General features: G+C 42.3%; 1 protein-coding gene across 3 annotated transcripts in view; it reads left to right on the top strand.

Annotated features, from left to right (window-relative positions):
- The window catches only part of myom1b (myomesin 1b), a 196,277-nt gene that overhangs the window by 1,008 nt on the left and 179,332 nt on the right, over positions 1-15,937 (top strand). For 2 of the 3 annotated variants that reach the window (XM_069921754.1, XM_069921752.1), the window contains exon 2: positions 4,669-4,781. The gene's annotated coding sequence lies outside the window, so the exon portion shown is untranslated. Of the gene's footprint in view, positions 1-563; positions 807-4,668; positions 4,782-15,937 lie in introns of those variants that run through there. The other variant, XM_069921753.1, reaches the window with a different exon arrangement.

The following is a 15,937-nucleotide window of genomic DNA, read 5'->3' as shown; positions in this document are numbered from 1 at the left end:
GGCTTGCTAGTGCCTGTGGACTTTAGACGTCTGGCACCTGATGCAGTTGCAGGTTAGCGCTGCCACCTCCTTCTTGAGGCCATGCCAGACAAATCGCTATGCCACCATATTCACGGTAGTCTTTACTGAGGGGTGGGTGAGATAGTGGATAGAGCTGATGATGATGCCGTCCACCCTTGCCGCCGTGCCCTGGTCCAGTTTGCCCACGACATGGTAAAATTTTGTAGCGTCAGCTGAGATGTTGCGAGGTGGAATTGTGCCTCTACCTGCCTGAACCACGTCCGTGGGCAATGGGGCCAGAAGGGGGGAAGTTTGAGTGCTACAGCGTTCACCTCGGCTGTGTCCATCATTCTCTGGGTCCAGATAGACGTCTGGGCCCGTCGGGGCCATCACTGTGGTGATTGCAGGAGCTGAAGGAAATCATTGCTACCACACCTATGGTCGTTAATGACTAGTTTTATTCAAATTCAGTGCACCTCTTTAAGGGCAGCTTGAGCTCAGTCACCTGGTGCATTGTGACGTCATAATCGCTGCCCAGGGATGCTGGAGTCAGAGAGAAACCTCTGACGACTCCATTTCCCCATGGCTGTCCCGCCACGTGGCGATATAAGCAGGGCCGGTTCACCACAAATGAATACCCTCATCCCAATCTTTTCTATTCTCCGGACAATAAATCCTCATCATATTTTTGAGAGTAGAATGAAATCTCCAAGTTTCAGGGTGGCATGCAGATGAAGCTATCTGTTTAATTCCTCGCTTCAGACACTAACTGCTGAAACAATCCAGATCACTTTGGATCTCTTGAGGTAACCCAGAAAAAGTGAAAAATTTTTGCAAAGTCTTTACCACTGTTTTTGCTTTGATATTCCTCAATGGTATAGCATCTGGAAATCTTGACACTGCACACATAATTGTTAACAAGTACTGATTTACAGCTTCAGTTTTAGGCAGGGGACCCACATAATCCAGGATAACTTGAGTGAAAGGTTCCCCAAATACAGGAATAGGTTGCAAAGGAGCTGCTGGAGGACCCTGATTAGGTTTCTCCACAACCTGACAAATGTGGCATGTCTGGCAAAAATTTACAACATCCCTTCTCAAACCAGGCCAGAAAAATTGTTTCAAAATTTTATTCATGGTCTTCTTCACACCAAAATATCCTCCCAAAGGTGTACTATAGGCCAAATTTAAAATTTCATTCTGGTAGACTTTAGGAATGGCCACCTAATGAATCACTGCCCATTCCTCATTTGCAGCCACATCACACAGTCTCCATTTTCTCATTAACAATTCACCCTTCCAGTAATATCCACAGGGCATTTCCTTACTTTCCTCCTCATTCATAGCCTTATTCCTTGTCAGCAAGATCCAAATCTATCTTTGCTGCTCAATTAAATCTTTCCTGAACAAAGATAAGTCTTGACTATCAAATTTAACATGTTCTTTCTGTTTCTCTTCTATTTCAAAAGTACTGGGCAAATCTCTAACAACTGGCTCTTCCTTTGTTTTCATCTTCTTATACAAAGATCTCGTCATCGCATATACGGGATATATTTCACAATCTTCATCAACTTTATCATTACTTGGATTATTTGTTAATCTCAAGACTAACCCAACCTTGTCTTCTGCTAAGTCATTTCCAAATAAGAATGAGATTCTTTTGCATGGGTAACTCCCACTGCAACTGGTCCTTTAATTCTGAATTCAACATTATTTTGTGCAGGGCAATTGATTCTTTCTCTCCTCCAATACCTCAAATCAAAGTTGTTTCTTCTGTGTTAGTCTTCTGATCAAGGGTTAAGACATTCTCCAACAAAAGTGACTGGGTAGCCCCTGTGTCTCTGAGAATTTTAATAGGCACCTGTGAAGTTCCTTCATTCACAGAAATCAAGCCCTCTGATACAAAAGGTCTGATTACATTCATAACCTCCTTAGCAGGTATGAAACCTTTGTTTTCTTTACGTTCAACTGTCTGAATACAAGCTTCTGGTAATACGGGTACACAATCCTTTATCCGGACATCTAAAATCCGGAAAGCTCCAAAATCCGGCAAGTGAGGAGAGAGATGGCAGCGTGAGTTGGGCAGGCGAGGGGAAGAGACCAACAGTGCAAGTCGGGTGGGCGAGGAGTGCAGATCGGCAGTGCGAGTCGGGGGGCGAGGGGGGGAACCGGTAGCATGAGTTGGGTAGGCGAGGGGGAGGGAGAGAGACCGGCAGTGCGAGTTGGGTGGGCGGGGAGTTGGAGGAGACAGCAACCCGACTTGAAGGGAATGGGGGTGGATACGACAGCACAAGGGTGGGCTTAAGTCTGGCTTTCTGAAATCCGGAAAAATCCAAAATTCAGAATACACTGACCCCCAAGGGTTTCAGATAAAGGATTGTGTACCTATACCTCTCTTTCTTTCTTCCTTTTTAATAATAAACAATTTGACCGAACATGACCAGGTTTCTTACAGAAATAACAGACAAAACTTGAAATTCTGTACTTTACTAAATTACCCTTACCCGCATCTGGTTTCTTGATTTTCTCCCCAGGATTAATGTCAAGTTTACTGGGCTGTTCAACCTTAAACTTCTGAAAAGGCCTACTATACTGGAATTTATTCCAGCTGATGAGTCAATGAATACTCATCAGCTAAACGAACGGTCTGTTGCCATGTAGCTACATCTTTTTCATCCAGATATAATTTGATCTCATTAGGCACACTCCTTTTAATTTCTTCAATTAAAATCAATTCTCTCAATCTATTGAAATCATTGTTTATATCTTTTGAGGCACAACAATGATCAAAACATACAGATTTTTCAATAAGATTGGTTCCATGCTTTTTCCAAACTCCTAAGTTTTTGTCTATATGGTTCTGGAATTAACTCAAGCCTTTAATATTGCCTTTTTAACAGTGTCATAATATGCAACTTGGTCTGCATTCAAACTAGAGTATGCCATTTGTGCTTTTCCCTTCAATACACATTGAAGCACGAGAGGCCATTTTCCTTTCGGCCATTTTGAGCTCTGAGCAACCTTTTCAAAAAGCTGAAAATGGATATCAATATCCCTCTCATCAAAAGGAGGAACTAAATGAACCTCTCTACTAGCCATAAACTTATCTGCAGAAGATGTAGATTCAGTTTTATTCTCTCCCTGCATCCAAAGTCTTAACTTCTCTAATTCAAACATACTAATTCTTTCAGCTTCCTCATACTTCCTAATTCTTTCATCTTCTTCCACCTCCAAATTTTTTAAATTGCAGTTCAAAAGAGCTACTCGCATGAAAATTTTCTAAGCTTCCTTTTCAAATATTTATTTGTTTATATAATATTTTGCTATAATTCTCTGTATTTCAAATTTCCTCATACCAGTTTTGACTTCATCAAGCTTTAATTCCCCAGCAATGAATATCAAATCTTGTTTACTCATTTTCTGCATGTCAGCAAAAGATGGTTGCTTCATAAAGTCACCAATATCCATTGCAGCTGTTCCCCCTTACAAGCTTTAAATTAGCTTGGAAAAACAATTTAGCAATAAATCACAAAACTCTAAAAGTTTATGATCCCAAAACTGCAAATAGTTTAGAATGATACAAAATCTAATGAGCTCACACAATATTATGGGTTCAGTGAACCCCATATACCAGCAGCAATTGAAATATACCAAAGCAATGGTCCTTTAAACAAAATTAGTTTAATTCTCGGAGTACAGAACAACAATATCAACACTAAGTTATTTACACAATCCCTCCCTCCTACCTATTCTAAGCGTGTGCAATGTGTTTTCAAGAAAGTTCTTTTTACTGGCCATTCTTCCTCTGTCCATGTTTTCAAGGCTACAGTTTCCAGTAATCTTCAATCCTGTGCACAAAATCAAATAGTCATTACATTCAAGCAAACTTCAGTGCTTTACCTAGAATTACTAGGCAGGCAAGTTGTGGAGGCTTGGTCCAACCTCATGTTACCCTAGAGATAAACGAAGGCCACAGGGCTAAGGAGCTGGAGTTCCTCACACAGACTCTCACAACCAAAGCTAACATTCATTCACATGAATCCCAGACATTTGTGAAAGGGACCACAGAGTTATGGCCACAATGGTGAAAAAAATTACAGGGACTGTAAACTGACATCGTGTGCCATCCGCTAATGACATTTCAGAACAGCTATGGTCAGCATCCCCACATGAGGCTGGAAAAACAAACTGCACCCCAGATGAGGTACTTTTAAAACCATTTGGTGAAGCTCCCATCAATTTCACAGTACCCTCTTGAGTTTGAGGTGAAAGAAGAAATCAGACCACTTGTTCAGTCCCTTTTAGCTCAGAAAATCCTTGTCCCTTGCCAATCACTGTGCAACACTCCTATATTTTTGGTCCTAAAACCAGGGAGGTCCAAGTAGCATCTAGTGCAGGATCTATGACATTGTAGCACCAATGCACCTGATTGTCCCCAACACAGCAACAATAAAGAATCAGGCTCCTGCAGATGCTCTCGTCTTTATAGTGGAAGATCTACAATATGCCTTATTTGCTATACCACTGCACCATGACTGCCAATATCTCTTTGGCTTCTCCTATGAGGGTCATCAGTACACCTGGACCCAGTTGCCTCGGAGTTGTGCACTCGCTAACTTTATTTTCACAAGTTTTACAGGGACAGTTAGGAAAGCTTTCTCTCACCAGGAACTCCACTATAATACGTCAACGACCTGCTGTTGGCAATCTTGGGAGAGGAAGAGAACGAAGAAGATACCATCACCCTAGTGAACTGGGGATATGTCGTCCCACAATAAAAGGTAACCAGGGACAGTGGGAGATTAAATTCCTCAGCATTACTCTAAGTGCCTTGGAAAGACGACTCACACTCAGCGTCTAGGACCATTCATGCGGTTTCAGCAACCACAGACACCGAAACAAATGAGGGCATTTTTGGAACTAGTAAACTTCTGCCGGCATTGGATCCCTGATATTGTGTTACACTCTAAACATCCATCTCCTCTCACATTAGCCAAAGCCTCACGCAAAATGACTTTGACAGAAGAGTAAGTGGTTTCTTTTTAAGTGTTGAATGACATTTCAGAACAGCTATGGTCAGCATCCCCACGATATGGTAAAAATGAACTGCACCCCAATTGAGGTACTTTTAAAGCCCTCGGTGAAGCTACCATCTGGAACAAAACTCAATCTGCTGGAGGAACTCAGCAGGTCGAGCAGCATCACTGGGAGAAACATATTGTCAATATTTCAGGCTAGAACCCTTCCTCAAAAATGATGGTGGCGGTGATATAGCTAGTATAGGACAAGGTGGGGCAGGAGGTAGGATAGAAGCCCAGTAGGGGACTGGTGAACCAAAGAGAGATGAAGGATGGCAGAGAGAGGCAATTGATCAGCAGATGCCAAAGAGAGAGAGAGAAGAAATGAGGCCAGGTGGTAGCTAGTATAGGACAAGGTGGGGTGGGGGGTAGGATAGAAGCCCAGTAGGGGACTGGTGAACCAGAGAGAGGTGAAGGATTGCAGACAGAGGCAATTGATCAACAGATGCCAGAGAGAGAGAGAGAGAGAGAAGAAATGAAGCCAAATGGAGGAAGGTGAGCCATGTAGGGTGAGGTGGATGATAAATGGAGTGGGAGAAGTGCTGGAATCAAATAAGGAGGTGACCATAATGGTATAATGAAAGACCAGAAAGAACAAAGGGGAATGAAGGATGAATAGGGAGAGGGGAGATAATCTAGTCGAAGAAATAGTGGAGGAAGATGGAAGCAGAAAGTGAGGGGGATGAGAATGTGTGGGGTGTGGGCGGAGGTGGATGGAAAAGGGGACAAAAATGGGGGTACAGTAGAAATGGGGGAAGAATGGAAGTAGCTGTGAAGAAGAAGGGAGAGGGAACATTATCTAAAATTGGAAAATTCAATGTTTATATTATTGGACTGGAGGTTGCTATGAGGTGTGGTTTCTCTAATTTATGTGGGGCTTCATTCTGGCAGTGGAGAAGGCCAAGGATTGACAGGTCAGTGTGGGAATGGGAAGGGAGCTGAAACGGAGTGCGACTTGGAGTTCTGCATAGCCATTGTGGACAGAGTGTAGATGCCCTGTGAAATGGTCCACAAGTCTGCACTTGGGCTCACCAATGTAGGGGAGGCCACTTCCGGAGCACTAAATGCATTAGATAAGGTTGAAGGAAGTGCATGTGACATTGCCTCACTTGGAAGGGCTGTTTAGGTCCTTGGATGATGGTGAGGGAGGAAGTATAAGAGCAAGTGATGCACTTCCTAGATTGCACGGGAAAGTATCAGGAGTCACGGGAGAGATGGGTGAGAAAGGATGACTGGACAAGGGAGTCACAGAAGGTGTGATCCTTCCAGAAGGAGGTAAGGATGGAGAGGGGTAGATGTGATTTGTGGTGGGCTCCAGTTGTACTGACAGAAGTGACAAAGGATGGCATGCTGAATGCAGAGTCTGGTGTGGTGAAAGATGAGGACAAGATGAACCCTATCCATGTTCTGTTTGGGGTGAGGGTATGAGAGAGGAACTCTCAGAAATTAAGGAAATGTGGAAGATGCCTCCATTGTCCACATAAAGGAGAAGCTGCATTTCCTGATAAAGGATGGAATTTTGAGTTTAAATGTGGCGGAGACCAGAGGAAAGGAATGGCACTCTTACAGGAAGTAGGGGAATAGGACTTTTAATTTAGGTCACTGTGAGAGTCAGTGGGTTTGTAGTAAGTTGTCAGTATATAGCTTGTCTCCTGAGATAGAGGCAGAGAGATCTGGAAAGGGCAGAGAAAGATCTTACAAAATTACACAGCCACAACTGAAGCCTGTTTGACTGTCATAGAGTCTTTAATTTTGTGGTTCTTGATAATAAAAAAAACTTAGAATTTCAAACGACTGGATGTGTGACAGCATTAAAACATGATACCAATGAAATCTTTACAATGGGATACTACTGCTAAGAGACTTATTAAAAAGTTGAAAATACAGGGGAAGATTGTTGCCCTTGAAAGGTTGGAGACTTAAAAAATTACTACCTTCTTACCTTCTTACAACTTAGGTGATTTAATATCTAAAGTTACTCCCTAAGCATTTGCGGCTGATAAAAACGTATCGACTTGCCTTTCTTCTTCAGTTTTCGCACTGAAAACATTGCATTGTTGTTTGCTTGCAAGGACAACTTGTGATGAGGTTGCCTCCTTGTGGCAAATAGCAAAACAACTCTGGAGAAAAACAAGAACACAATGCTGGAATTGTGAGTGAGCAAAGAGGTCAGGCAGTATCCATGGAGAGAAATGGTCAGTCATTGTTTTGGGTCGAGACACTTTATCAAGACTAAACTGTCGCTAACCATAAACTTCTCCAGGACCACCAAAAGATATCTCTAACTGTATGAAATGTGACTGTGAATATTTAATAACCTACACTTTTATATTAATATCTGGTTCTCTGACTTGACAAATTTATGCTACAGATATTGTTGTTGGTGCATTTCATTCACCTATTTGACTGCTGCAAGTAAGAATTTTGGGGCATCTCTATATTGTATTTATGTAATGGCAATAAACTTTCACCATCATCAAAATCAAAGGGAAGTAACTATTAAAACTATAAATATTTAAAAAGGGAAGTAACTAGGGAGAGGCCAAGAGGTGATAGAGAAGATAGATATTCTGGGCCTGTGAATATACAAGCTACTTTCCATGTGCTTATGTTGTCTGTGATCCTTACAGCTGATATCCTTCAATGTCAATTTTATCAGAGTAGGTGAGATTAAAGACCTAATTAGCATGGGAGGTACAAAACAAGAATGAAAATGCACCTACAATACTTGGAGCATATGGGGATTTTTTCCTGCTCCAATCTCATGGGGAATAAAGCTCATGGATTCAGATTGACCAAAGAAGGAGGTCAATCTTCCCCTGTATTTTCAACTTTTTAATAAGTCTCTTAGCAGTAGTATCCCATTGTGTTTAATGCTGTCACACATCCAGTCGTTTGAAATTCTAAGTTTTTTTTATTATCAAGAACCACAAAATTAAAGACACTTATGACAATCAAACAGGCTTCAGTTGTGGCTGGTGTTGGTTGTGATGGTGAGATGGTGTTAAATCCAGCCTTAAAGGCAGACTGCACCAGCCCCAGGTAGTAAGTAGTATGCCTCTTCTCACTGAACATAAGGGCCACACTTGACTTACATAAAACTCTCTTCATTGTTTTTTTGGCATCAGGGCTCAATGCTTGGAGAGCAGAGAGATCGAGCCCAAATGAAGATTGCAGTCATTCCTGATGAGGTTGTGGCAAGAATTTTCCAAAAGCCATCTTGAAAATCTCAAAACAAATGACATTGTAAAATATAGATTACATTGAATTACTGAAAGATGTTATCAATTACTTTCTCTGCCTTAATACTAGTCAACTTTGAATGTACCAGTTTATGTGGGCATCATGTATAATCTGAGGCAGTGAGTGTTGGGTGCATCACGATCAAGTCTAATTTTGACTTCACCTCAGGTTTACATTCACACTTTTACCAGCAGGAGGCACTATATAAGAGCTAGAGCAAAACCTTTACTCTTTTCCTAGCTCAAGGGCTATGAATTATTGACACACTTTTATCAGCCAGATTGAAATGAGCAAATTTAAAGCAGAATTCAAATGGAAATGAGGACTTTTCTAGTTTGTATCATCACGCAGTTAACTCAAGAACAACTGAAGGCACACAGGAGACACCAGATACTGGAATCTGCAACAACAAATAATCTGCTGGAGGAACTCAATGGGTGGAGCAGTATCAGTGGGTGAAAAATAACAGTTGATGTTTAGAACCGGAACCCTTCATCAAGATTAGGTCAAGACCTCAACAAGTGTGAAATCCACCTTCGCCCTCAACACCCAAGAACCAGAAACAAGGATGAGTTAATTTGGGACAGAGAGGACATTTACAACCCTCTGGAAAGAACATTTTGAATTCCTCCAGAACTGCTAGTCTGTCTTCAATGCCCTTGACTCCAACTCTTTTATTCAAGTCAGCCTGAATAATAGGGCCATTTATTTTGAGCAAAGGATAAATCTTCATTTGGAAAGGCACAGGTTAATCAAAGATATTCAGCATGGGTTTGTTAAAATAAATTCTGTATGAGGATTATGATTTTTGAAGAGACAACTGTGGTGGTATACCTCCGGCCTACTGCATGGGGGCAATCTCTGTACCTGCAGGAGAGTATGGGGGACAGGACAACACCTGGCCGGCTGTCCATCAGCCGACCTGAATGGATCAAGCCCCACCCGGTTGGGTGTCAATCACCCTCCGGGATATAAGCCTGAGCCGGTCCTCTGAAGACTCCCTCAGAGTTTATAGCAGTGGAACCAGCCCTGCTCTGTGGATGTCTTTGCCGATTAAAGCCTGTTGTGCAGTCTCTTCGGTTTTGTGTGTTGGCTTCTGTCTAACAGTGCACCACCACACCGATTTGATATAGAAAAGCAAAGGAATTCTTTAAATGGCTGTGTACCAGAAAGCAAAGCATAATAGCTGACTGGTGCTGTTTCGACAGAAGGCTATTTTCACTAAGGTTCCATTAGGCTCAGTGCTCAGTTCCTTGATTCTTTATTTAGATATTAAAATTTTAGATGTGAGGGACATGATAAAGATGTTTGGAAAGAGTGCAGGAAAAGTAGATGGGTTTGGTTAGTCAGTTAGTGAAATGGCAAGTGAAACTCCACTATAGAGGTGTGAGGTAGAGCAAGGCAAGGGGATACATACAGTATAAATGGAGAATACTGAGTGGTCAGAGAAATAGAATGGCTCTGGAAAACATGTCCACAGAACCTTGAAGTTAATAAGACAGTCAGTAAGATGGTTAAAAGGACATCCAGAATGGTCCCTATGGATTGGAAGGCAGAAAATATGACTCCACTCTTTAAGAAAGGAACAAGAAGAAAAAGAGGGAACTTACAATCTGTTAGTCCGACATTAATACTTGGAAAATTTCAGGAATTTTTGATTAAAAATTTTGTTATCAGGACCCTTAGAAAATATGACTGAGCAGACCCAACATAGCTTTATAAATGGGAGATCATATTTGATTATCATTGAGGATGTTATTGGTTTAGTTTATTGAAATTGTAAAATGTTGCAATGCTCTGGTGCCATGTTGGATTTAAAAATTCACAGAAAACCACATAGTAAAAACAATGATGCAAGATTAATCATGATAATGGTGAAACTGAATTTATAGCATTTAGGAGAACTGACAAATCAAATTCATTCTCAATGGCTTCCTGCTATTCCAGGATCTGCTCAGTATTGGGAATCTGGCACAAACAGATGCTCCACGCTGTCAGTCATGGGCAGGAGAATGTGGTTGAGAGGTAAAATACGTCAGTCATGGATTGAATGGAAGAACAGACGATGGCCGAATTCTGTTTTTTACGCCTTATGATCTTTTGGTATTATGGTCCGAGCAAGTGCAGCTTCCATAGCTGCAATAATTGTCCTGGCTCCAGTAGCCACTGGGCTCTCCCCAGTGAAGGAAAACTGGTGGATACAGTACTTTAAAGATTTTCAATAAGATCTGCAGGTGAGTTTGGACATCAAGATTAGATGCAATGGAATTGGGAGTTATATGCCATTGGATAATGCAGGGGTGGGCAATCTATTTTTAAAATTCGCATTCAACCTTGAGTATTCCCTATACCATAAATGCTCTGCAATTGGTAAAGGATTGCTTAAGGCCACATATAAAGGGAAGGTTGAGAACCACTGCTCTAGAACCAATTGTTACTGAAATATTTTGCTTGTGAAAAATTGCCATTGGCCTATTTCCTTTGGAATTATGAAACTATGCACATAACAAGTCAATTAGGTACAATCAAAACAGTGGTTTTCAAACTTTTTCTTTCCACTCCCTTACTAATCACAGAGCACATTAAGGTGGTATGTGAGTTTTAAAAAAAAAAGGTTGCCCATTCCTGGGATAACAGATCAAAAACAAAGTGTTGTGAGTTATTTTAAGGTTGGAAGCTGTGACCAGACAAGTATTGTTGAGAACTATAAATGGGGCCCAACTATTCATAATCTACACCAGGGGTTCCCAACCTTTTTGTTCCTCTGTACCCCTTGGGCATTTTTATAGGTTCCCGTGTATCCTTAAAAATTAAGGATTAAAAAAAAACACAACATTGTGCGATCTGACTGCAGATTACAACTCCACGTATTGTACAGTAGTGGTTATTCTCTCAGACCCAATGTACCCTTGAAAAGTGCAAATGTCCCACTGGGGGTACATGTACCCCAGGTTTGGAACCCCTGATCTACATCATTTAGCTGAGGTGATCAAATGTATGGAACTAAATGGGAATGGGAGTAGAACCATAGGGATAAACAGCATGGAAACAGGCCCATAGGCCCAACTCATGCATGCCAATCGGATTGTCCATCTGAACAAAACCTACTTTATTACATTTTACTTGTATCTCTCAAAACTTTTTTTTTCAGTTAAGTTAATGTTTAGGTTTATTATCACATGTTCCAAAATGCAGTGACAGAGTTTGTTTTGTGAGCAGTTCAGCTGGACATCTCATACATAGTATAGCATACATAGCAAACCAAATAAGACACAGTGTAGAAGTGCAGAGTTACAGAGCGATCTTAGTGGTTTTCAAACTTCTTCTTTCCACTCACATACCATCTTAAGTAATCCCTATGCTATAGGTGCTCTGTGATTAGTAAAGGATCACTTAAAGTGGTATGTGAGTGGAAAGAAAAAAATTGAAAACCACTGGTATTGATCAAAGGCAACATAGCCTCACCATTGTGAAGTTCATCCAGGAGTCTGATAATGACAGGAAAGAAACTGTCTTGAATCTGGTGGTGGTGATCTCACACTTCTAAATCTTCTCGACAGTAGGGATATGAAGGGAGTGTGGCTCCAGTGGAATTAATCCTTTATTATGTTGGCTGCTTTTCCAAGACAGTAGGCAGGACAAATAGAGTCAATGGAATGGGGAGGGGTGGGGTGGGGAGGGGGGGTTTATGTGTAATAACCTGAGCTGCGTTCACAACCCTCTGCAGTTTCTTGAGGCTGTGGGCAGAACAATTCCTGTACCACACAATAATGCACCATGGTTGCATCATGGACTAGTATGGGGACACTGATACCCCTGAGCATAAAGCCCTGCAAAAGCAGTGGACACAGCCCAGGACATCAAAGGCAAAACCCTCTCCACCAATGAGAACATCTGTAGGCAACGTTGCCGTCGGAGAGCAGCAGCAATCATCAAAGATTCACACCACCAACCACCTGCTCTGTTCTCATTGCTGCTGCTACCAGGAAAGAGGTCTAGGTCCCACAAACTTGCACCACCAGGTTCAAGAACAGCTGCTACCCCTCCACTACCAGACTCCTCAACAACAAACTCAATCAAGGGCTCATTTAAGGACTTACTTGTGCTCTTATTGTTTTTATTTTCCTCTCTGCATGTACGGTCAGTTTATTTACATTTCTTTATTTGTTTACATATATACGTTGTGTACAGTTTTTTTTTCTTTTGCTCTACCAACTAGTGGTAATTCTGCCTCGTCTGCAGGAAAACGAATCTCAGGATTGTATGTGATGTATGTACTCTGACAATAAATCTGAATGTTTATAGTGCAGGTTGACTTTTTGTTGTGTGACAATACCTTTTAATGGAAGAGCTGGTATTCACCCTTTTAGATTTTAAATCCTTGGTGGAGGCAGGGTAGTACTTGGGATAACTTTGGTTATTCATGAATGTTGTGGACACTAGGGGTCTCTGCTACTCTCTTTGGCTTGGCTTCGCGGACGAAGATTTATGGAGGGGGTAAAAAGTCCACGTCAGCTGCAGGCTCGTTTGTGGCTGACCAGTCCGATGCGGTACAGGCAGACACGATTGCAGCGGTTGCAAGGGAAAATTGGTTGGTTGGGGTTGGGTGTTGGGTTTTTCCTCCTTTGCCTTTTGTCAGTGAGGTGGGCTCTGCGGTCTTCTTCAAAGGAAGCTGCTGCCCGCCAAACTGTGAGGCGCCAAGATGCACGGTTTGAGGCGTTATCAGCCCACTGGCGGTGGTCAATGTGGCAGGCACCAAGAGATTTCTTTAGGCAGTCCTTGTACCTTTTCTTTGGTGCACCTCTGTCACGGTGGCCAGTGGAGAGCTCGCCATATAATACGATCTTGGGAAGGCGATGGTCCTCCATTCTGGAGACGTGACCCATCCAGCGCAGCTGGATCTTCAGCAGCGTGGACTCGATGCTGTCGACCTCTGCCATCTCGAGTACCTCGACGTTAGGGGTGTGAGCGCTCCAATGGATGTTGAGGATGGAGCGGAGACAACGCTGGTGGAAGCGTTCTAGGAGCCGTAGGTGGTGCCGGTAGAGAACCCATGATTCGGAGCCGAACAGGAGTGTGGGTATGACAACGGCTCTGTATACGCTTATCTTTGTGAGGTTTTTCAGTTGGTTGTTTTTCCAGACTCTTTTGTGTAGTCTTCCAAAGGCGCTATTTGCCTTGGCGAGTCTGTTGTCTATCTCATTGTCGATCCTTGCATCTGATGAAATGGTGCAGCCGAGATAGGTAAACTGGTTGACCGTTTTGAGTTTTGTGTGCCCGATGGAGATGTGGGGGGGGCTGGTAGTCATGGTGGGGAGCTGGCTGATGGAGGACCTCAGTTTTCTTCAGGCTGACTTCCAGGCCAAACATTTTGGCAGTTTCCGCAAAGCAGGACGTCAAGCGCTGAAGAGCTGGCTCTGAATGGGCAACTAAAGCGGCATCATCTGCAAAGAGTAGTTCACGGACAAGTTTCTCTTGTGTCTTGGTGTGAGCTTGCAGGCGCCTCAGATTGAAGAGACTGCCATCCGTGCGGTACCGGATGTAAACAGCGTCTTCATTGTTGGGGTCTTTCATGGCTTGGTTCAGCATCATGCTGAAGAAGATTGAAAAGAGGGTTGGTGCGAGAACACAGCCTTGCTTCACGCCATTGTTAATGGAGAAGGGTTCAGAGAGCTCATTGCTGTATCTGACCCGACCTTGTTGGTTTTCGTGCAGTTGGATAATCATGTTGAGGAACTTTGGGGGACATCCGATGCGCTCTAGTATTTGCCAAAGCCCTTTCCTGCTCACGGTGTCGAAGGCTTTGGTGAGGTCAACAAAGGTGATGTAGAGTCCTTTGTTTTGTTCTCTGCACTTTTCTTGGAGCTGTCTGAGGGCAAAGACCATGTCAGTGGTTCCTCTGTTTGCGCGAAAGCCGCACTGTGATTCTGGGAGAATATTCTCAGCGACACTAGGTATTATTCTATTTAGTAGAATCCTAGCGAAGATTTTGCCTGCAATGGAGAGCAACGTGATTCCCCTGTAGTTTGAGCAGTCTGGTTTCTCGCCTTTGTTTTTGTACAGGGTGATGATGGTGGCATCACGAAGATCCTGAGGCAGTTTACCTTGGTCCCAACAAAGCTTTATAAGGCATTGTGAATTAACATTGTTTGAATTTCAGCAAGTATGAAATCTTTTGTGACTGATAAGTACTTTTACTAATGGATAGAGTATCCTGAATAATTATTGCTTTGCTCTCTTGTCCTTTAAGCTTCCATCTTGATTTCCTGCTAAGTTTAAAAGTGAATGTGTGCAGTAGATGCGGGAGTCTTCAATGGGAAAACTCCTCATCAAGTTCAAAGAACTGCAGGAGATTTGTGGCTAACTTTATTTCTTTTGGCAGTGTCAAGTTGGAGCCGAATTCCTCCGTGGAATTCTACTCCATGATCATGGAGCAAAAGAAGTAGGTACAGCCGGTTAAGAGGAAAATCTAAGATTTAATGTCAATATTTTTATTTGAATGAGGAATAATTAATAATTGCAATAATAACCCAGACAAAAACAGTTGACTCAGAAAGCCAAAATTATGGAGGAGTCATCGAAGTCATGGCCCCATCTGCACTGTGTTTAGTTGACAAACCAAAACTGTCATGAACATGCCTGCTATAAATCATCACACAGTAACAGAATATTGTCTGGCTCTGTTAGAATGGAACTTTGAAGGAGGGAATGCAACATCACCTTAAGAGTTAATTCACACTTTAAATAGCCCTCAGTTGACCTGCCAGAAATTACATGGACAAATTGGGAAGTCATCAGATGTCTGACATAATTAGGTGGGCATCCTGCAGTCAGACTGAAATGAGGGCTGAGGGTTAAATTCATTTTGAACAGATGCTGACAACAATAGGGGGCCATAACATAGCCCCACCAACCTGCATGCTGATTGGTTTTCAATTCAGGACACAAGATGAAATCAGAATCGATGGTTTTCTGCGGGATTTGGAAAGAAAATAGTAGCATTTTGTCTTAGCTGTGAATCAATTGGTAACATTTTTGGCTCAGTTAGAAAATAGTCATTTTAAGTTTTTAACGTGAAATCTTGCTAACAGTCCATTGATGTTCTAAGAAAGTGGTGTCATGTGTTCCTCTCAGACTCTTTCCAGATGGAAGCTGAAGCTAAAGACAGTATGTTTGATGAACTCAGTAGGTCAAACAGTCATAGAGCTGTATGGTGCAGAAATGAGCCCTTTAGCCCAACTTGCTCAAACCAACTATGCTCATCCAGTGTGCCTACATTAGACATCTGTTACTTTCTTATCAAAGTATCCATCCAAATGCCTTTAAATGTTGTAATTGTATCTGGCATTACCACCTCCTCTGGCAGTTCTTTCCATGTATGGGCGGCATGGTTCTGGGATTTATGGGCTGCACTTTTGGTGTGACGCTATCACAGTCAGCAACTCACGTTCAAATCCATTGCTGTCTGTAAGGAGTTTGTACATTCTCCCTGTGACCTGCATGGGTTTTCTGCAGATGCCCTGATTTCCTCCCACCCTTCAAAATTTACAGGGTTGTCGGATAAATGGGTGCAATAGAGCAGCATAGGTTTCAATTGCCAGAATCTTGTCACATTT

This window comes from Narcine bancroftii, chromosome 2, assembly GCF_036971445.1.
Source record: "Narcine bancroftii isolate sNarBan1 chromosome 2, sNarBan1.hap1, whole genome shotgun sequence".
NCBI lineage: Eukaryota > Metazoa > Chordata > Chondrichthyes > Torpediniformes > Narcinidae > Narcine > Narcine bancroftii.
The sequence above is the reverse complement of the archived record's forward strand: the minus strand, read 5'-3'. Positions and strand labels throughout refer to the sequence as shown.